The sequence below is a fragment of the Oncorhynchus nerka genome, linkage group LG23 (genome assembly GCF_034236695.1).
Source record: "Oncorhynchus nerka isolate Pitt River linkage group LG23, Oner_Uvic_2.0, whole genome shotgun sequence".
Classification (NCBI taxonomy): domain Eukaryota; kingdom Metazoa; phylum Chordata; class Actinopteri; order Salmoniformes; family Salmonidae; genus Oncorhynchus; species Oncorhynchus nerka.
In genome coordinates, this window is record NC_088418.1 from 20,965,291 (window position 1) to 20,987,132 (window position 21,842).

At 50.2% G+C, this 21,842-nt stretch overlaps 1 protein-coding gene across 1 annotated transcript in view; it reads left to right on the forward strand.

The window, feature by feature from the left end:
- Positions 1-567: 567 nt before the first annotated feature.
- LOC115106441 (SRC kinase signaling inhibitor 1-like) overlaps positions 568-21,842 on the forward strand; it is a 75,403-nt gene continuing 54,128 nt past the window's right edge. The window contains exon 1 of the mRNA XM_065007933.1: positions 568-1,043. The gene's annotated coding sequence lies outside the window, so the exon portion shown is untranslated. The remainder of the gene's footprint in view (positions 1,044-21,842) is intronic.

A 21,842-nucleotide genomic window follows, 5' to 3' on the forward strand; every position in this document is an offset into this window, starting at 1 on the left:
AAAGTACAAGACAACTCCACACACTGTCCCAAATGTCACACCTGCAACCAATGGTTAACATAGTATGATTTGACAAACATATAGTTGGGATTTTATCATTGGTTCAAAAACATTTCTCATACATAAAGGTTGCGTTCCCCTGCTCAGACGTTGCATGCCTAACTAATGGTGGCGTGCCACGTCATTGACTGTGGCATCGACTGACAGATTACATATGATGTGTCTAGCTCTAGCTGATATCTAAAATAACTACCCAGGCATTGTAAGATCTGGCATGCGTCAGCAACGCCTGGGCAGAGGAACGCGTCCAAAGACATGAATCCTCTACAAGTTAAACATCCTGAATAGTATCCAATGAAATAACATGCCTAGATTAAATATAGCATCCATGGTCATTTGGACCAGAGATCAAAGCCACAGATTTTTTTTTTAGGACACTGTGCCTTTAAGAGGAGTGTTTCGGGGGAGGGGTTTACATTAATAAAACATTAGTTTATTCAGTGGACATGCAAAGACATGGGTAAAGGCTCTCCTGCACTGTAGCATGCTGGATTTCACATACACAGACAGACAGACAGACAGACAGACAGACAGACAGACAGACAGACAGACAGACAGACAGACAGACAGACAGACAGACAGACAGACAGACAGACAGACAGACAGACAGACAGACAGACAGACAGACAGACAGACAGACCCCTGCCAACCCACCACAGAACAGACATACTCACACCAACCCGAAAACACTCTCCCCCGTGCAGTGTGGTTGTACCAGAAAAACTGGAACGGAGACAAAAACATGGATGCAGAGAAAACAGAAGAATGAAGAGAGAAGCAGAAGAAGAAAGAAGGAAAAGAAAGACGACTTAATAGAAGAATAAATACTATGAGGAGAACAGAAAACAGAGTGAAAGGAGCTGAGATCCAGTACTAACACAGTACAGGACGGTGGAGAAGTGTGACTGTCGTGGTGCAGAATGGGAAATTCTTCATCCCCAGGCATGTCAACTCTATCTCCGTGCATACTGTAGTTACTGCAGGTATTTTTGATTTTTACTTGAGTGCCTTTCTCTCAAATGCTGCGGCTGGAAGTTCTCTTTGATCCTTTGACCCGGGGGATGGATGCTGATTTGGGAGTGTTTTCTTTGGTATGTTCATGTTCTCGTTGATATGCCAATGTTTCATTGACTGGTTTGAATGAAGTCTTATCAGTGAGTATGTTTTCTCGCCTCCATATGATGGTTATTGATAAATGTCTAAATGCACAACATTGACGTGTGGAATTTGAAATGTTGTTGCATGTGTGTTGCAGGTAGGATGTCAGGGGCTTGGACTTTCCGTTGTGTTCTTTAAAAATGGTTATTGATATAATATTATGGTGGTTTGAAGGGGCATTTTACAGGCAAATGGGGACTAAAATGTGTTAATGATATTAATGTGATGAGAGACATATACATATATATATATACGGTTAGAGAGAGAGCGAGAGAGACCTGAAGAGGATATGGGATGCACACGCTGTGCTCCATGGCCATGGTGTTGACATTATCCCCACAGTGACATTCGATTGATATTACTGATTGTTATTAATGTACATCAAGGTGGCCCTCACTTTATATACAATTTGATATTGATATATAAATTGGAGGCTGGCCTGAGGTACATTTATGAGTATACACAGTTGACATCTGAAGTTTAAATACACTTAGGTTGGAGTCATTAAAACTCGTTTTTCAACCACTCCACACATTTCTTGTTAACAAACTACAGTTTTGGCAATTCGGTTAGGACATCTACTTTGTGCGTGACACAAGTAATTTTACCAACAAATGTTTACAGACAGATTATTTCACTTATAATTCACTGTATCACAATTCCAGTGGGGCGGAAGTTTACATACACTAAGTTGACTGTGCCAGAAAATTCCAGAAAATGATGTCATGGCTTTAGAAGCTTCTGATAGGCTGATTGCCATCATTTGAGTAAATTGGAGGTGTACCTGTGGATGTATTTCAAGGCCTATCTTCAAACTCAGTGCCTCTTTGCTTGACATCATGGGAAAATCAAAAGAAATCAGCCAAGACCTCAGAAAACTAAATTGTAGACCTGTTCATCCTTGGGAGCAATTTCCAAACAATAGTACGCAAGTATAAACACCATGGGACCACGCAGCTGTCATACTGCTCAGGAAGGAGACTTGTTCTGTCTCCTAGAGATGAATGTACTTTGTTTCGAAAAGTACAAATCAATTCCAGAAGAACAACAAAGGACCTTGGAGGAAACAGGTACAAAAGTATTTATATCCACAGTAAAACGAGTCATATATCAACATAACCTGAAAGCCACTGCTCCAAAACCTCCATAAAAAAGACAGACTACGGTTTGCAATTGCACATGGGGACAAAGATCGTACTTTTTGGAGAAATGTCCTCTGGTCTGATGAAACAAAAATAGAACTGTTTGGCCATAATGACCATCATTATGTTTGGAGGAAAAAGGGGGAGGCTTGCAAGCCGAAGAACACCATCCCAACCGTGAAGCACGGGGGTGGCAGCATCATGTTATGGGGGTGCTTTGCTGCAGGAGGGACTAGCGCACTTCACAAAATAGATGGCATCATGAGGATGGAAAATTATGTGGATATATTGAAGCAACATCTCAAGACATCAGTCAGGAAGTTAAAGCTTGGTCGCAAACGTCTTCCTAATGGACAATGATCCCAAGCATACTTCCAAAGTTGTGGCAAAATGGCTTAAGGACATCACAAAGCCTGACCTCAATCCAATAGAAAATGTGTGGGCAGAACTGAAAAAGCTTGTGCGAGCAAGGAGGCCTACAAACCTGACTCAGTTACACCAGCTCTGTCAGGAGGAATGGGCCAAAATTCACCCAAATTATTGTGGGAAGCTTGTGGACGGCTACCCTAAACGTTTAACCCAAGTTAAACAATTTAAAGGCAATGCTACCAAATACTAATTGAGTGTATGTAAACTTCTGACACACTGGGAATGTGATGAAAGAAATAAAAGCTGAAATAAATCATTCTCTCTACTATTATTCTGCCATTTCACATTCTTAAAATAAATTGGTGATTGTAACTGACCTAAAACAGGGAATATTAACTTGGATTAAATGTCAACAATTGTGAAAAACTGAGTTTAAATCTATTTGGCTAGGGTGTATGTAAAACTTCATACATGAGTTGATATTTTTACTGAATGAACACATTGCCTTGTGTTGTGCCATAAATGGCTGACATGGGTCGTATGTTTGTATTTAGATCATTTCTTTGAGCTCTGCAGAGTGAAGGAGGTTTTCTCAGCACTGTTCGTTTTTCTCAGACTTGCCTTAAAAGCCTGAAATCTTCATGTGTAGCGACTGAATGAGTTGAGCTCACTCTTCTCAGTGACGTGAAAAAGCCTTGGGGGGGGGGGGAGACAAACATCAGATACACAGAACGTATGATTGACTAACTAAGGAAGAAAAGGGATACAGGAAAGAGTCTGTCACACGGAAATAGCAGTCTTTGGAAACGGGAAAACGGAGCTGAACTAAATGTTGGTTTTCATTCGTCATTTGATCTAGCATGTTGACAGTGGGCGAGACGGCAAGGAGACACACAGAGATGCAGAGAGCACTGGGAAAGGCATAGAGGCTGAAACCTGAAAGAGCTTATTTAAACCAAGTACACAGCAGGTGAGATGACTTTGAGTACTCATTAGGCCAGTCAACTGTAGGAGAGATGAGATTGAAGTACAGGCTCGAAAACCAGTTACTCCTAGTGACCAGGTTTCAAGTAAGTTATACTGTAGCCATCAAGTGAGATAACGGGTTCTTTACAATCAGGAGGGACATTTTGACTGGTAAAAAAGGTTCTTAGCTAAATACCTGGGGATACGACAGTAAGGAATTCCCATACTGATTTCCCCAAATCCATTCCCAAGGTGTAAGCTATAGGGTCGATAGCTATATGGCCGAAGGTCCAGTAATATAAGTTCACTGGAAGGTTAAGCCTATTGCCTATATAGTTCCAGTTCCTTTCACAGCCATGACACAGGGGGCTAGGGGTTGTTTTCACACTGGGTGTGACATTGGGCCAAGGCTGGTGTTCAGAAATAGGCGTCTGTCTTCAAGGGTTCCCTCTCCTGCATTTTGTATGTGACAGATGTGGGCTTTCCCCACGTTTGTTTGCTCAGATGCGAGCTTGGTGATTTAACTATGTCTTGAATGAAATCTAAATTACATTGTGTGGATGAGTAACTGCTAATTTCTTGATTATACACTCTGTCCCTCTGAAACCTGATATCTGACGGTGAAATGAATTGTTTTGTCCTGCACCACAAGCGGACATAGCATGTATCATTTCAATTCCTTATCTTTTCATGTCTTTAGGCATTGGTTCATTATTGGGTGGCATGGCCGTTAAGAGCATTGGGCCAGTAACTGAAAGGTCGCCAGTTCGAATCCCCAAGCCGACTAGGTAAAAGAAAGATGTCATTGTGCCCTTGAGCAAGGCACTTAACCCTATTTGTGCCTGCAAGTCGCTCTGAGTAAGAGCGTCTGCTAAATGACAATGGCAATCTCCCATCAGGAATCTCTCCATGAGGTAAAAAAAAACAACCTGAAGGTACAGTAGTAGATAAATAAAGTGCTTGCTGATTAGATTGTGCTGACTTGGGTTTTCACACACACACACACACACACACACACACACACACACTGCAGAAGCTCATTCTTCACCCTGCCCATCCACAACAGTCCCACAGCCTCCAGTGTTCAGTCCCTCCATATTTCTGCCGTTCCAGCCTGAATCCCACTAAGTCCACACTAATCATCCCAGTTGGGCTGCTCCTTTACTGCTCCTTACATCAATGGTAATCTGGTTTTAGCACAATAGGGGATGTCATTACTGCCCACACTTTCTCCTTAAAGCAGAACGTGGGGCCAAATACAGCAGAGCAGCGTTATCTATGGTCTCGATCTACCTTGCTTAATGATCTCGTCTGATGAAAATGATGTAGCCTTTGATTGGCACGGTGCTAATGCCTTCTGCCAGTTTGATTACGTTTTAACTCCAGGCTCTATCACTCCCCCACAATCATGATGAACCACAAATTGGATGTGCTGGTGTATCATCAACTATTTAAAAAAAGAATCCTCCCAACCACAATAGTGGGTGAGCAAATACCGTTATTGAATCTATTAGCGTTATATTTGAGTTGCAACCATGACGAACACAATGTTCACAGTAAACCAACATCCCCCCCCAAATATGTTCTCACCAACAGTGTGTGAATGGGAAGTAAACATCACTTTCACAATTATACATTTACAAACTACAGGAATTATTAGAATATCTAAACATCCCCAATTAAACGGACGTGTTCGCATCCCCTTGGAGTGGATCAGTGGATGTGTAAACAACATGCATGTGTAAATCCCACAGTAGAGTGGGTGTCTAATCGCGTACACCAGATACACAAGACGCTGCAGCACCGACAGCGAGGCGGCCACCGAGTTGCTATGAAGAGAAAAGTGTGAGAGAGAGAGAGAGCGAATGATGGATATCGTCGTAGTCATTAATAGAGACAGGAAAAGACAGCTCGCCTCATCCTGTGTTATCAGGCGAAAGGTGGCAGCATGGGAGGATCATTGTGCTGGAGGCTCATGTGCGAGTCTGAGATACAGTGAGAGAAGAGAGAGAGAAGAGAGCTAGAAGAGAGAAAAGGGAGACCAGCTCATTTGCAGCTTGTCCCTGAAGACGGTGAAAGGATTATACTCTCAGACACACACACACACACACATGCGCACACACACACACACACACACACACACACACACACACACACACACACACACACACACACACACACACACACACACACACACACACACACAGTCTCAGCAGCACAGTCAGAAACCCTGCCTGCCTCCAATCTCCGGCACTGCACTGTGCACTCCTCCGTTGCTCTTCACTGGCACTCGATACACACACTTACACACACACACCTCACACACACTGGGACACACACTCCACTACAATGTAGAGCCTCTGCAAAGGACACACCGGCACAGGACCAGCCAGGTACGATCCTTCCATTCCTGCTGTGCTATAATTGACACATTCTGCATCAGTGGACTGGATGAGGGATGCTGGAATGAGCCAGGCAGTCAGCTCGGCTGCGAAGCAGACCTTCTTGCAAAGCTGCATGCACCAAGATTATCTGTCTTTTGCATAACCAAGGAGAGCGAGAGGGGCTGGATGCTCAGAGTGTAGTGGAGCCCAAATCCTCTGCTCTGCCGCCCAGGGAGAGAAGTATGCGGCTACAAGGCACATCAACCTTAAAGGGGAATTGAAACACTTTAGTAACTTCCCTTTTAACCTGGACTGACCTTGAGTAGTTAACGGACTATTAAAAACCATATTGAGCACTAGCCGAGGTCTCGCCTTCTTAAATGGCACAGTTAGCCTTCTGCCAGTCCATTTCTCACGTGACTGGGGCAACCATGAATATGGATGAGGTTGTAAGCTAGCAGACATGTCAGGGCAAAATGCAAATAGTATAGGATATATTCATCTCGTGCAATTAGCTCATATTTTGTTGTGACATCAGAGGATTTGAAAGGGGAAATTAGGACGAGCCTGTTGGATGATGCCTTGCACCCCTCTGGGTTTTGACACTGATTACTTATGATTACTTTGTTTTTTAGTTTAGAGTACGTCAGAGGTTTTGCGTCGTATATCGGAAGTAGCTGCAGCTTTGGTGATATATAAGCTATTTTCTAATACAGCCGGGAGAGGATTGTTGACTCCGAATCAATGTGATGCTTTTGAAGTTGTGTTGATCAAATTCCACTAATCTACAACTTCAGAATCCCTTTGATGTTCGTTTGATATCAGTTTGTAAATCCCCGGATATCTAGGGCTTTCTTTTCTTGAAAAACGTCTTTCAACGAAGAGGTACCGTACTATTGCAGGAAGAATGTCACCGGTTGAATTTAAAGGGAAGGGGAAAGGGGGGTACCTAGACAGTTGTACAACTGAATGCCTTCAACTGAAATGTGCCTTCTGCATTTAACCCAACCCCAATTACCGTTTTGTTTTCATTTTTTTGATCCAGCTTACATTTTTTAATTGCCTCTATGACAAATGCCATCCATCTCCCAGAGCACTTAATTATGTTTTCACTATGATGGCTTGCTTAATTTCTCTGGAAATGTCTTCATCTATTTTTTTTTATAGCCAGCTTTCCATCGGAATACTCAATCATACACTTTAGTTGAGGTCATCTTGACAGACATTGACCCACATTTTGATACAGTCTCAAAGCTGTAATTTCCCTTGTACAAGATGCTGTGTTTTTTAAAAAGCTGATGAGAGGGAAGAGTGTATATCTGGCTGAGGTGGGGCTGATCTGGTTGTGATTTGGTTGGGGTATTTCTATAGTCTAGCTATGGTCTGGTTGTGGTCTAGTTGTGGTATTTCTATGGTCTAGCTATGGTCTGGTTGTAGTCTGACTGGTCTGGTTGTGGTCTAGTTGTGGTATTTCTATGGTCTAGCTATGGTCTGGTTGTAGTCTGATTGGTCTGGTTGTGGTCTAGTTGTGGTATTTCTATGGTCTAGCTATGGTCTTGTTGTAGCCTGACTGGTCTGGTTGTGGTCAGTGGCCCTTGTCTGTAGATTGGCTGTAAGGTCTAACTAACTGTATGTTCTGGTTGTGGTCTGTCATGGTCTGTCTCAATGGTCTTGCTTTGATCAGACTGTAATCTGTGTCTATGGTCTGGCTGTGGTTGGGCCATGTTATGGTCTGGTTGTGATTGGGCCATGTTATGGTCTGGCTGTGGTAGAGCCATGTTATGGTCTGGCTGTGGTAGGGCCATGTTATGGTCTGGCTGTGATAGGGCCATGATATGATATGGTCTGGCTGTGGTAGAGCCGTATTATGGTCTGGCTGTGGTAGAGCCGTGTTATGGTCTGGCTGTGGTAGGGCCATGTTATGGTCTGGCTGTGGTAGGGCCATGTTATGGTCTGGCTGTGGTAGGGCCATGTTATGGTCTGGCTGTGGTAGGGCCATGTTATGGTCTGGCTGTGGTAGGGCCATGCTATGGTCTGGCTGTGGTAGAGCCGTGTTATGGTCTGGCTGTGATAGGGCCATGATATGATATGGTCTGGCTGTGGTAGAGCCGTATTATGGTCTGGCTGTGGTAGAGCCGTGTTATGGTCTGGCTGTGGTAGGGCCATGTTATGGTCTGGCTGTGGTAGGGCCATGTTATGGTCTGGCTTTGGTAGGGCCATGTTATGGTCTGGCTGTGGTAGGGACATGTTATGGTCTGGCTGTGGTAGGGCCATGTTATTGTCTGTCTGTGGTAGGGCCGTGTTATGGTCTGGCTGTGGTAGAGCCGTGTTATGTTCTGGCTGTGGTAGGGCCATGTTATGGTCTGGCTGTGGTAGGGCCATGTTATGGTCTGGCTGTGGTAGGGCCATGATATGATATGGTCTGGCTGTGGTAGGGCCGTGTTATGGTCTGGCTGTGGTAGGGCCATGTTATGGTCTGGCTGTGGTAGGGCCATGTTATGTTCTGGCTGTGGTAGGGCCATGTTATGGTCTGGCTGTGGTAGAGCCGTGTTATGGTCTGGCTGTGGTAGGGCCATGTTATTGTCTGTCTGTGGTAGGGCCGTGTTATGGTCTGGCTGTGGTAGAGCTGTGTTATGTTCTGGCTGTGGTAGGGCCATGTTATGGTCTGGCTGTGGTAGGGCCATGCTATGGTCTGGCTGTGGTAGAGCCGTGTTATGGTCTGGCTGTGGTAGAGCCATGTTATGGTCTGGCTGTGGTAGGGCCATGTTATGGTCTGGCTGTGGTAGGGCCATGTTATGGTCTGGCTGTGGTAGGGCCATGCTATGGTCTGGCTGTGGTAGAGCCGTGTTATGGTCTGGCTGTGATAGGGGCATGATATGATATGGTCTGGCTGTGGTAGAGCCGTATTATGGTCTGGCTGTGGTAGAGCCATGATATGATATGGTCTGGCTGTGGTAGGGCCGTGTTATGGTCTGGCTGTGGTAGGGCCATGTTATGGTCTGGCTGTGGTAGGGCCATGTTATGATCTGGCTGTGGTAGGGCCATGCTATGGTCTGGCTGTGGTAGAGCCGTGTTATGGTCTGGCTGTGGTAGGGCCATGATATGATATGGTCTGGCTGTGGTACGGCCGTGTTATGGTCTGGCTGTTATGTCTGGCTGTGGTAGAGCCGTGTTATGGTCTGGCTGTGGTAGAGCCGTGTTATGGTCTGGCTGTGGTAGGGCCATGATATGTTATGGTCTGGCTGTGGTAGAGCCGTATTATGGTCTGGCTGTGGTAGAGCCGTTTTATGGTCTGGCTGTGGTAGGGCCATGTTATGATCTGGCTGTGGTAGGGCCATGCTATGGTCTGGCTGTGGTAGAGCCGTGTTATGGTCTGGCTGTGGTAGAGCCATGTTATGGTCTGGCTGTGGTAGGGCCGTGTTATGGTCTGGCTGTGGTAGGGCCATGTTATTGTCTGTCTGTGGTAGGGCCATGTTATGGTCTGGCTGTGGTAGAGCCGTGTTATGGTCTGGCTGTGGTAGAGCCATGTTATGGTCTGGCTGTGGTAGGGCCGTGTTATGGTCTGGCTGTGGTAGGGCCGTGTTATGGTCTGGCTGTGGTAGGGCCGTGTTATGGTCTGGCTGTGGTAGGGCCATGATATGATATGGTCTGGCTGTGGTAGAGCCGTATTATGGTCTGGCTGTGGTAGAGCCGTGTTATGGTCTGGCTGTGGTAGGGCCATGTTATGGTCTGGCTGTGGTAGGGCCATGTTATGGTCTGGCTGTGCTATGGTCTGGCTGTGGTAGAGCCGTGTTATGGTCTGGCTGTGATAGGGGCATGATATGATATGGTCTGGCTGTGGTAGAGCCGTATTATGGTCTGGCTGTGGTAGAGCCGTGTTATGGTCTGGCTGTGGTAGGGCCATGTTATGGTCTGGCTGTGGTAGGGCCATGTTATGGTCTGGCTTTGGTAGGGCCATGTTATGGTCTGGCTGTGGTAGGGACATGTTATGGTCTGGCTGTGGTAGGGCCATGTTATTGTCTGTCTGTGGTAGGGCCGTGTTATGGTCTGGCTGTGGTAGAGCCGTGTTATGTTCTGGCTGTGGTAGGGCCATGTTATGGTCTGGCTGTGGTAGGGCCATGTTATGGTCTGGCTGTGGTAGGGCCATGATATGATATGGTCTGGCTGTGGTAGGGCCGTGTTATGGTCTGGCTGTGGTAGGGCCATGTTATGGTCTGGCTGTGTTATGTTCTGGCTGTGGTAGGGCCATGTTATGGTCTGGCTGTGGTAGGGCCATGTTATGGTCTGGCTGTGGTAGGGCCATGTTATGGTCTGGCTGTGGTAGGGCCATGTTATGGTCTGGCTGTGGTAGAGCTGTGTTATGTTCTGGCTGTGGTAGGGCCATGTTATGGTCTGGCTGTGGTAGAGCTGTGTTATGTTCTGGCTGTGGTAGGGCCATGTTATGGTCTGGCTGTGGTAGGGCCATGTTATGGTCTGGCTGTGGTAGGGCCATGTTATGGTCTGGCTGTGGTAGGGCCATGTTATGGTCTGGCTGTGGTAGGGCCTATGTTATGGTCTGGCTGTGGTAGGGCCATGTTTATAGAGCCGTATTATGGTCTGGCTGTGCCATGTATGATATGGTCTGGCTGTGGTAGGGCCATGTTATGGTCTGGCTGTGGTAGGGCCATGTTATGGTCTGGCTGTGGTAGGGCCATGTTATGTTCTGGCTGTGGTAGGGCCATGTTATGGTCTGGCTGTGGTAGAGCCGTGTTATGGTCTGGCTGTGGTAGGGCCATGATATGATATGGTCTGGCTGTGGTACGGCCGTGTTATGGTCTGGCTGTGGTAGGGCCATGTTATGGTCTGGCTGTGGTAGGGCCATGTTATGTTCTGGCTGTGGTAGGGCCATTTTATGATCTGGCTGTGGTAGGGCCATGTTATTGTCTGGCTGTGGTAGAGCCGTGTTATGGTCTGGCTGTGGTAGAGCCGTGTTATGGTCTGGCTGTGGTAGGGCCATGATATGTTATGGTCTGGCTGTGGTAGAGCCGTATTATGGTCTGGCTGTGGTAGGGCCGTGTTATGGTCTGGCTGTGGTAGGGCCATGTTATGGTCTGGCTGTGGTAGGGCCATGTTATGGTCTGGCTGTGGTAGGGCCGTGTTATGGTCTGGCTGTGGTAGGGCCATGTTATGGTCTGGCTGTGGTAGGGCCATGTTATGGTCTGGCAGCCGTGTTATGGTCTGGCTGTGGTAGAGCCATGTTATGGTCTGGCTGTGGTAGGGCCGTGTTATGGTCTGGCTGTGGTAGGGCCGTGTTATGGTCTGGCTGTGGTAGGGCCGTGTTATGGTCTGGCTGTGGTAGGGCCATGATGGTCTGGCTGTGGTATGATATGGTCTGGCTGTGGTAGAGCCGTGTTATGGTCTGGCTGTGGTAGGGCCATGTTATGGTCTGGCTGTGGTAGGGCCATGTTATGGTCTGGCTGTGGTAGGGCCATGCTATGGTCTGGCTGTGGTAGAGCCGTGTTATGGTCTGGCTGTGATAGGGGCATGATATGATATGGTCTGGCTGTGGTAGAGCCGTATTATGGTCTGGCTGTGGTAGAGCCGTGTTATGGTCTGGCTGTGGTAGGGCCATGTTATGGTCTGGCTGTGGTAGGGCCATGTTATGGTCTGGCTTTGGTAGGGCCATGTTATGGTCTGGCTGTGGTAGGGACATGTTATGGTCTGGCTGTGGTAGGGCCATGTTATTGTCTGTCTGTGGTAGGGCCGTGTTATGGTCTGGCTGTGGTAGAGCCGTGTTATGTTCTGGCTGTGGTAGGGCCATGTTATGGTCTGGCTGTGGTAGGGCCATGTTATGGTCTGGCTGTGGTAGGGCCATGATATGATATGGTCTGGCTGTGGTAGGGCCGTGTTATGGTCTGGCTGTGGTAGGGCCATGTTATGGTCTGGCTGTGGTAGGGCCATGTTATGGTCTGGCTGTGGTAGGGCCATGTTATGGTCTGGCTGTGGTAGAGCCATGTTATGGTCTGGCTGTGGTAGGGCCATGTTATGGTCTGGCTGTGGTAGGGCCGTGTTATGGTCTGGCTGTGGTAGAGCTGTGTTATGGTCTGGCTGTGGTAGGGCCATGTTATGGTCTGGCTGTGGTAGGGCCATGCTATGGTCTGGCTGTGGTAGAGCCGTGTTATGGTCTGGCTGTGGTAGAGCCATGTTATGGTCTGGCTGTGGTAGGGCCGTGTTATGGTCTGGCTGTGGTAGGGCCATGTTATGGTCTGGCTGTGGTAGGGCCATGATATGATATGGTCTGGCTGTGGTAGGGCCATGTTATGATCTGGCTGTGGTAGGGCCATGCTATGGTCTGGCTGTGGTAGAGCCGTGTTATGGTCTGGCTGTGATAGGGGCATGATATGATATGGTCTGGCTGTGGTAGAGCCGTATTATGGTCTGGCTGTGGTAGGGCCATGTTATGGTCTGGCTGTGGTAGGGCCATGTTATGGTCTGGCTGTGGTAGGGCCATGTTATGGTCTGGCTGTGGTAGGGCCATGTTATGGTCTGGCTGTGGTAGGCCATGCTATGGTCTGGCATGTTATGGTCTGGCTGTGGTAGGGCCATGATATGATATGGTCTGGCTGTGGTAGAGCCGTGTTATGGTCTGGCTGTGGTAGAGCCATGTTATGGTCTGGCTGTGGTAGGGCCATGTTATGGTCTGGCTGTGGTAGGGCCATGTTATGGTCTGGCTGTGGTAGGGCCATGTTATGGTCTGGCTGTGGTAGGGCCATGCTATGGTCTGGCTGTGGTACGGCCGTGTTATGGTCTGGCTGTGGTAGGGCCATGTTATGGTCTGGCTGTGGTAGGGCCATGTTATGGTCTGGCTGTGGTAGGGCCATGTTATGGTCTGGCTGTGGTAGGGCCATGTTATGGTCTGGCTGTGGTAGATGGCCGTGTTATGGTCTGGCTGTGTAGGGCCATGTTATGTTATGGTCTGGCTGTGGCCATGTTATGGTCTGGCTGTGGTAGGGCCATGTTATGGTCTGGCTGTGGTAGGGCCATGTTATGGTCTGGCTGTGGTAGGGCCATGTTATGGTCTGGCTGTGGTAGGGCCATGCATGATATGGTCTGGCTGTGGTAGAGCCGTGTTATGGTCTGGCTGTGGTAGAGCCATGTTATGGTCTGGCTGTGGTAGGGCCGTGTTATGGTCTGGCTGTGGTAGGGCCATGTTATGGTCTGGCTGTGGTAGGGCCATGTTATGGTCTGGCTGTGGTAGGGCCATGTTATGGTCTGGCTGTGGTAGAGCCGTGTTATGGTCTGGCTGTGGTAGGCCATGTTATGGTCTGGCTGTGTAGGGCCATGTTATGGTCTGGCTGTGGTAGGGCCATGTTATGGTCTGGCTGTGGTAGGGCCATGTTATGGTCTGGCTGTGGTGCCGTGTTATGGTCTGGCTGTGGTAGGGCCATGTTATGGTCTGGCTGTGGTAGGGCCATGTTATGGTCTGGCTGTGGTAGGGCCATTTTATGATCTGGCTGTGGTCTGGCTGTGGTAGGGGCCATGCTATGTCTGGCTGTGGTAGGGCCATGCTATGGTCTGGCCGTGTTATGGTCTGGCTGTGGTAGGGCCATGATATGTTATGGTCTGGCTGTGGTAGAGCCGTATTATGGTCTGGCTAGGCTGTTATGGTCTAGTTAGGGCCATGTTATGGTCTGGCTGTGGTAGGGCCATGTTATGGTCTGGCTGTGGTAGGGCCATGTTGTGGTCTGGCTGTGGTAGGGCCATGCTGTGGTCTGGCTGTGGTAGGGCCTGGTGTTATGGTCTGGCTGTGGTAGAGCCGTGTTATGGTCTGGCTAGAGGTTTATGTTCTGCTGTGGCTGTGGTAGGGCCATGTTATGGTCTGGCTGTGGTAGGGCCATGTTATGGTCTGGCTGTGGTAGAGCCATGTTATGGTCTGGCTGTGGTAGGGCCATGTTATGGTCTGGCTGTGGTAGGGCCATGTCTGGCTGTGGTAGGGGCCATGTTATGGTCTGGCTGTGGTAGGCCGTGTTATGGTCTGGCTGTGGTAGAGCCGTGTTATGGTCTGGCTGTGGTAGGGCCATGTTATGATATGATATGGTCTGGCTGTGGTAGGGCCATGTTATGATCTGGCTGTGGTAGGGCCATGCTATGGTCTGGCTGTGGTAGAGCCATGTTATGGTCTGGCTGTGGTAGAGCCATGTTATGGTCTGGCTGTGGTAGGGCCATGTTATGGTCTGGCTGTGGTAGGGCCATGTTATGGTCTGGCTGTGGTAGGGCTGTGGTAGAGCCGTGTTATGGTCTGGCTGTGGTAGGGCCATGTTATGGTCTGGCTGTGGTAGGGCCATGCTATGGTCTGGCTGTGGTAGAGCCGTGTTATGGTCTGGCTGTGGTAGAGCCATGTCTGGCTGTGGTCATGTTATGGTCTGGCTGTGGTAGGGCCATGTTATGGTCTGGCTGGTAGGGCCATGCTGAGGTGTTATGGTCTGGCTGTGGTAGGGGCCATGTTATGTGGTCTGGCTGTGGTAGGGCCATGTTATGGTCTGGCTGTGGTAGGGCCATGATATTATGGTCTGGCTGTGGTAGAGCCATGTTATGGTCTGGCTGTGGTAGGGCCATGTTATGGTCTGGCTGTGGTAGGGCCATGTTATGGTCTGGCTGTGGTAGGGCCGTGTTATGGTCTGGCTGTGGTAGGGCCATGTTATGGTCCTGTGGTATGTTATGGTCTGGCTGTGGTAGCCATGCTATGGTCCATGTTATGGTCTGGCTGTGGTAGGGCCGATATGTTATGGTCTGGCTGTGGTAGGGCCATGTTAGCCGTGTTATGTCTGGCTGTGGTAGGGCCATGTTATGGTCTGGCTGTGGTAGGGCCATGTTATGGTCTGGCTGTGGTAGGGCCATGTTATGGTCTGGCTGTGGTAGGGCCGTGTTATGGTCTGGCTGTGGTGCCATTTGCCGTGTTATGGTCTGGCTGTGGTAGGGCCATGATATGTTATGGTCTGGCTGTGGTAGGGCCGTGTTATGGTCTGGCTGTGGTAGGAGCCGTTTTATGGTCTGGCTGTGGTAGGGCCATGTTATGATCTGGCTGTGGTAGGGCCATGCTAGTAGAGCCATGTTATGGTCTGGCTGTGGTAGGGCCATGTTATGGTCTGGCTGTGGTAGGGCCATGTTATGGTCTGGCTGTGGTAGAGCCGTGTTATGGTCTGGCTGTGGTAGGGCCATGTTATGGTCTGGCTGTGGTAGGGCCATGTTATGGTCTGGCTGTGGTAGGGCCATGTTATGGTCTGGCTGTGGTAGGGCCGTGTTATGGCCGTAGGGCAGTGTTATGGTCTGGCTGTGGTAGGGCCATGATATGATATGGTCTGGCTGTGGTAGGGCCATGTTATGGTCTGGCTGTGGTAGCCGTGTTATGGTCCGTGTTATGGTCTGGCTGTGGTAGGGCCATGTTATGGTCTGGCTGTGGTAGGGCCATGTTATGGTCTGGCTGTGGTAGGGCCATGTTATGGTCTGGCTGTGGTAGCTATGGTCTGGCTGTGTAGAGCTGTGTTATGGTCTGGCTGTGGTAGAGCCATGTTATGGTCTGGCTGTGGTAGGGCCATGCTATGGTCTGGCTGTGGAGGCCATGTTATGGTCTGGCTGTGGTAGAGCCATGTTATGGTCTGGCTGTGGTAGGGCCATGTTATGCTATGGTCTGGCTGTGTAGGGCCATGCTGATATGGTCTGGCTGTGGTAGAGCCATTATGGTCTGGCTGTGGTAGGGCCATGATATTATGGTCTGGCTGTAGAGAGCCGTGTTATGGTCTGGCTGTGGTAGGGCCATGTTTATGGTCTGGCTGTGGTAGGGCCATGATATTATGGTCTGGCTGTGGTAGGGCCATGTTATGGTCTGGCTGTGGTAGGGCCATGTTATGGTCTGGCTGTGGTAGGGCCATGTTATGGTCTGGCTGTGGTAGGGCCATGTTATGGTCTGGCTGTGGTAGGGACATGTTATGGTCTGGCTGTGGTAGGGCCATGCTATGGTCTGGCTGTGGTACGGCCGTGTTATGGTCTGGCTGTGGTAGGGCCATGTTATGGTCTGGCTGTGGTAGGGCCATGTTATGTTCTGGCTGTGGTAGGGCCATTTTATGATCTGGCTGTGGTAGGGCCATGCTATGGTCTGGCTGTGGTAGAGCCGTGTTATGGTCTGGCTGTGGTAGGGCCATGATATGTTATGGTCTGGCTGTGGTAGAGCCGTATTATGGTCTGGCTGTGGTAGAGCCGTTTTATGGTCTGGCTGTGGTAGGGCCATGTTATGGTCTGGCTGTGGTAGGGCCATGTTATGGTCTGGCTGTGCTAGGGCCATGTTATTGTCTGTCTGTGGTAGGGCCGTGTTATGGTCTGGCTGTGGTAGAGCCATGTTATGGTCTGGCTGTGGTAGGGCCGTGTTATGGTCTGGCTGTGGTAGGGCCATGTTATGGTCTGGCTGTGGTAGGGCCATGTCTATGGTCTGGCTGTGGTAGGGCCATGTTATGGTCTGGCTGTTATGATCGGGCTGTGGTAGGGCCATGTTATGGTCTGGCTGTGGTAGCCATGTTATGGTCTGGCTGTGGTAGGGCCATGATTGATATGGTCTGGCTGTGGTAGGGCCGTGTTATGGTCTGGCTGTGGTAGGGCCATGTTATGGTCTGGCTGTGGTAGGGCCATGATATGATATGGTCTGGCTGTGGTAGGGCCATGTTATGATCTGGCTGTGGTAGGGCCATGCTATGGTCTGGCTGTGGTAGAGCCGTGTTATGGTCTGGCTGTGGTAGGGCCATGTTATGGTCTGGCTGTGGTAGGGCCATGTTATGGTCTGGCTGTGGTAGGGCCATGTTATGGTCTGGCTGTGGTAGGGCCATGTTATGGTCTGGCTGTGGTAGGGCCATGTTATGGTCATGTTATGGTCTGGCTGTGGTAGGGCCATGTTATGGTCTGGCTGTGGTAGGGCCATGTCTGGCTGTGGTCTGGCTGTGGTAGGGCCATGTTATGGTCTGGCTGTGGTAGGGCCATGTTATGGTCTGGCTGTGGTAGGGCCATGTTATGGTCTGGCTGTGGTAGAGCCGTGTTATGGTCTGGCTGTGGTAGGGCCATGTTATGGTCTGGCTGTGTAGAGCCGTGTTATGGTCTGGCTGTGGTAGGGCATTTTATGTGTTATGGTCTGGCTGTGGTAGAGCCGTGGTAGGCCATGTTATGGTCTGGCTGTGGTAGAGCCGTGTTATGGTCTGGCTGTGGTAGAGCCATGTTTTAGGGCCATGTTATGGTCTGGCTGTGGTAGGGCCATGTTATGGTCTGGCTGTGGTAGGGCCATGTTATGTGGTATATGGTCTGGCTGTGGTAGGGCTGTGTTATGGTCTGGCTGTGGTAGAGCCGTGTTATGGTCTGGCTGTGGTAGGGCCATGTTATGGTCTGGCTGTGGTAGGGCCATGTTATGGTCTGGCTGTGGTAGGGCCGTGTTATGGTCTGGCTGTGGTAGGGCCGTGTTATGGTCTGGCTGTGGTAGGGCCATGTTATGGTCTGGCTGTGGTAGGGCCATGTTATGGTCTGGCTGTGGTAGAGCCGTGTTATGGTCTGGCTGTGGTAGGGCCATGTTATGGTCTAGGGCCTGTGGTAGGGCCATGCTATGGTCTGGCTGTGGTAGAGCCGTGTTATGGTCTGGCTGTGTAGGGCCATGATATGATATGGTCTGGCATGTTATGGTCTGGCTGTGGTAGGGCCATGTTATGGTCTGGCTGTGTAGGGACATGTTATGGTCTGGCTGGTGCAGTAGGGCCATGTTATGATCATGTTATGGTCTGGCTGTGGTAGGGCCATGTTATGTCTGTCTGTAGAGGACCATGTTATGGTCTGGCTGTGGTAGGGCCATGCTATGGTCTGGCTGTAGAGCCGTGTTATGGTCTGGCTGTGATATGTTATGGTCTGGATATGTTATGGTCTGGCTGTGGTAGAGCCGTTTATGGTCTGGCTGTGGTAGAGCCGTGTTATGGTCTGGCTGTGGTAGGGCCATGTTATGGTCTGGCTGTGTAGGGCCATGTTATGGTCTGGCTGTAGGGCCATGCTATGGTCTGGCTGTGGTAGGGCCGTGTTATGGTCTGGCTGTGTTAGGGCTGTGGTGTTATGGTCTGGCTGTGGTAGAGCCATGTTATGGTCTGGCTGTGGTAGGGCCGTGTTAGCCTGTGGTAGATATGTTATGGTCTGGCTGTGGTAGGGCCATGTTATGATCTGGCTGTGGTAGGGCCATGCTATGGTCTGGCTGTGGTAGAGCCGTGTTATGGTCTGGCTGTGGTAGAGCCATGTTATGGTCTGGCTGTGGTAGGGCCATGTTATGGTCTGGCTGTGGTAGGGCCATGTTATGGTCTGGCTGTGGTAGGGCCGTGTTATGGTCTGGCTGTGGTAGGGCCATGTTATGTTCTGGCTGTGGTAGGGCCATGTTATGATCTGGCTGTGGTAGGGCCATGTTATGGTCTGGCTGTGGTAGAGCTGTGTTATGGTCTGGCTTTGGTAGAGCCGTGTTATGGTCTGGCTGTGGTAGGGCCATGATATGATATGGTCTGGCTGTGGTAGGGCCATGTTGTAGGGCCATGCTATGGTCTGTCTGTGGTAGAGCCGTGTTATGGTCTGGCTGTGGTAGAGCCATGTTATGGTCTGGCTGTGGTAGGGCCATGTTATGGTCTGGCTGTGGTAGGGCCATGTTATGGTCTGGCTGTGGTAGGGCCATGTTATGGTCTGGCTGTGGTAGGGCCATGCTATGGTCTGGCTGTGGTATGGTCTGGCTGTGGTAGAGCCATGTTATGGTCCTGTGGTGTTATGGTCTGGCTGTGGTAGGGCCATGTTATGGTCTGGCTGTGGTAGAGCCGTGTTATGGTCTGGCTGTGGTAGAGCCGTGTTATGGTCTGGCTGTGGTAGGGCCATGTTATGGTCTGGCTGTGGTAGGGCCATGTTATGGTCTGGCTGTGGTAGGCTGTGTTATGGTCTGGCTGTGGTAGGGCCATGTTATGGTCTGGCTGTGGTAGGGCCATGTTATGGTCTGGCTGTGGTAGGGCCATGTTATGGTCTGGCTGTAGGGCCATGTTATGGTCTGGCTGTGGTAGGGCCATGTTATGGTCTGGCTGTGGTAGGGCCATGTTATGGTCTGGCTGTGGTAGGGCCATGTTATGGTCTGGCTGTGGTAGGGCCATGTTATGGTCTGGCTGTGGTGTTATGGTCTGGCTGTGGTAGAGCCATGTTATGGTCTGGCTGTGGTAGGGCCATGTTATGGTCTGGCTGTGGTAGGGCCATGTTATGGTCTGGCTGTGGTAGGGCCCTGTGGTATGTTATGGTCTGGCTGTGGTAGGGCATGATATGATATGGTCCTGTGGTAGAGCCATGTTATGGTCTGGCTGTGGTAGGAGCCATGATATGATATGGTCTGGCTGTGATATGGTCTGGCTGTGGTAGGGCCATGTTATGGTCTGGTGTTATGGTCTGGCTGTGGTAGGGCCATGTTATGGTCTGGCTGTGGTAGGGCCATGTTATGGTCTGGCTGTGGTAGGGCCATGATATGATATGGTCTGGCTGTGGTAGGGCCATGTTATGGTCTGGCTGTGGTAGGGCCATGTTATGGTCTGGCTGTGGTAGGGCCATGTTATGGTCTGGCTGTGGTAGGGCCATGTTATGGTCTGGCTGTGGTAGGGCCATGCTATGGTCTGGCTGTGGTATGTTATGGTCTGGCTGTGGTAGGGCCATGTTATGGTCTGGCTGTGGTAGGGCCATGTTATGGTCTGGCTGTGGTAGGGCCATGTTATGATCTGGCTGTGGTAGGGCCATGTTATGGTCTGGCTGTGGTAGAGCCGTGTTATGGTCTGGCTGTGGTAGGGCCATGATATGTTATGGTCTGGCTGTGGTAGAGCCGTATTATGGTCTGGCTGTGGTAGAGCCGTTTTATGGTCTGGCTGTGGTAGGGCCATGTTATGGTCTGGCTGTGGTAGGGCCATGTTATGGTCTGGCTGTGCTAGGGCCATGTTATTGTCTGTCTGTGGTAGGGCCGTGTTATGGTCTGGCTGTGGTAGAGCTGTGTTATGTTCTGGCTGTGGTAGGGCCGTGTTATGGTCTGGCTGTGGTAGGGCCATGTTATGCTGTCATGTTATGGTCTGGTGGTAGGGCCATGTTATGGTCTGGCTGTGGTAGGGCCGTGTTATGGTCTGGCTGTGGTAGAGCCATAGAGGCCATGTTATGTCTGGCTGTGGTAGGGCCATGCTATGGTCTGGCTGTGGTAGAGCCGTGTTATGGTCTGGCTGTGGTAGAGCCATGTTATGGTCTGGCTGTGGTAGGGCCATGTTATGGTCTGGCTGTGGTAGGGCCATGATATGATATGGTCTGGCTGTGGTAGGGCCATGTTATGGTCTGTCTGTGGTAGGGCCGTGTTATGGTCTGGCTGTGGTAGGGCCATGTTTATGGTCCATGTTATGGTCTGGCTGTGGTAGGGCCATGTTATGGTCTGGCTGTGGTAGAGCTGTGTTATGGTCTGGCTGTGGTAGAGCCGTGTTATGGTCTGGCTGTGGTAGGGCCATGATATGATATGGTCTGGCTGTGGTAGGGCCATGTTATGATCTGGCTGTGGTATATGGTCTGGCTGTGGTAGAGCCGTGTTATGGTCTGGCTGTGGTAGAGCCATGTTATGGTCTGGCTGTAGGGCCATGTTATGGTCTAGTAGGGCCATGTTATGGTCTGGCTGTGGTAGGGCCATGCTGGTCTGGCTGTGGTAGGGCCATGCCTGTTGTGGTCTGGCTGTGGTAGGGCCATGCTATGGTCTGGCTGTGGTAGAGCCGTGTTATGGTCTGGCTTTGGTAGAGCCGTGTTATGGTCTGGCTGTGGTAGGGCCATGATATGATATGGTCTGGCTGTGGTAGGGCCATGTTATGATCTGGCTGTGGTAGGGCCATGCTATGGTCTGGCTGTGGTAGAGCCATGTTATGGTCTGGCTGTGGTAGGGCCATGTTATGGTCTGGCTGTGGTAGGGCCATGTTATGGTCTGGCTGTGGTAGGGCCATGTTATGGTCTGGCTGTGGTAGGGCCGTGTTATGGTCTGGCTGTGGTAGGGCCATGTTATGGTCTGGCTGTGGTAGGGCCATGCTGTGGTCTGGCTGTGGTAGGGCCATGTTATGGTCTGGCTGTGGTAGGGCCATGTTATGGTCTGGCTCTGGTAGGGCCATGTTATGGTCTGGCTGTGGTAGGGCCATGCTGTGGTCTGGCTGTGGTAGGACCATGTTATGGTCTGGCTGTGGTAGGGCCATGTTATGGTCTGGCTGTGGTAGGGCCATGCTATGGTCTGGCTGTGGTAGAACCGTGTTATGGTCTGGCTGTGATAGGGCCATGATATGATATGGTCTGGCTGTGGTAGAGCCGTATTATGGTCTGGCTGTGGTAGAGCCGTGTTATGGTCTGGCTGTGGTAGGGCCATGTTATGGTCTGGCTGTGGTAGGGCCATGTTATGGTCTGGCTGTGGTAGGGCCATGTTATGGTCTGGCTGTGGTAGGGCCATGTTATGGTCTGGCTGTGGTAGGGCCATGCTATGGTCTGGCTGTGGTAGAGCCGTGTTATGGTCTGGCTGTGGTAGGGCCATGATATGATATGGTCTGGCTGTGGTAGGGCCATGTTATGGTCTGGCTGTGGTAGGGCCATGTTATGGTCTGGCTGTGGTAGGGCCATGTTATGTTCTGGCTGTGGTAGGGCCATTTTATGATCTGGCTGTGGTAGGGCCATGCTATGGTCTGGCTGTGGTAGAGCCGTGTTA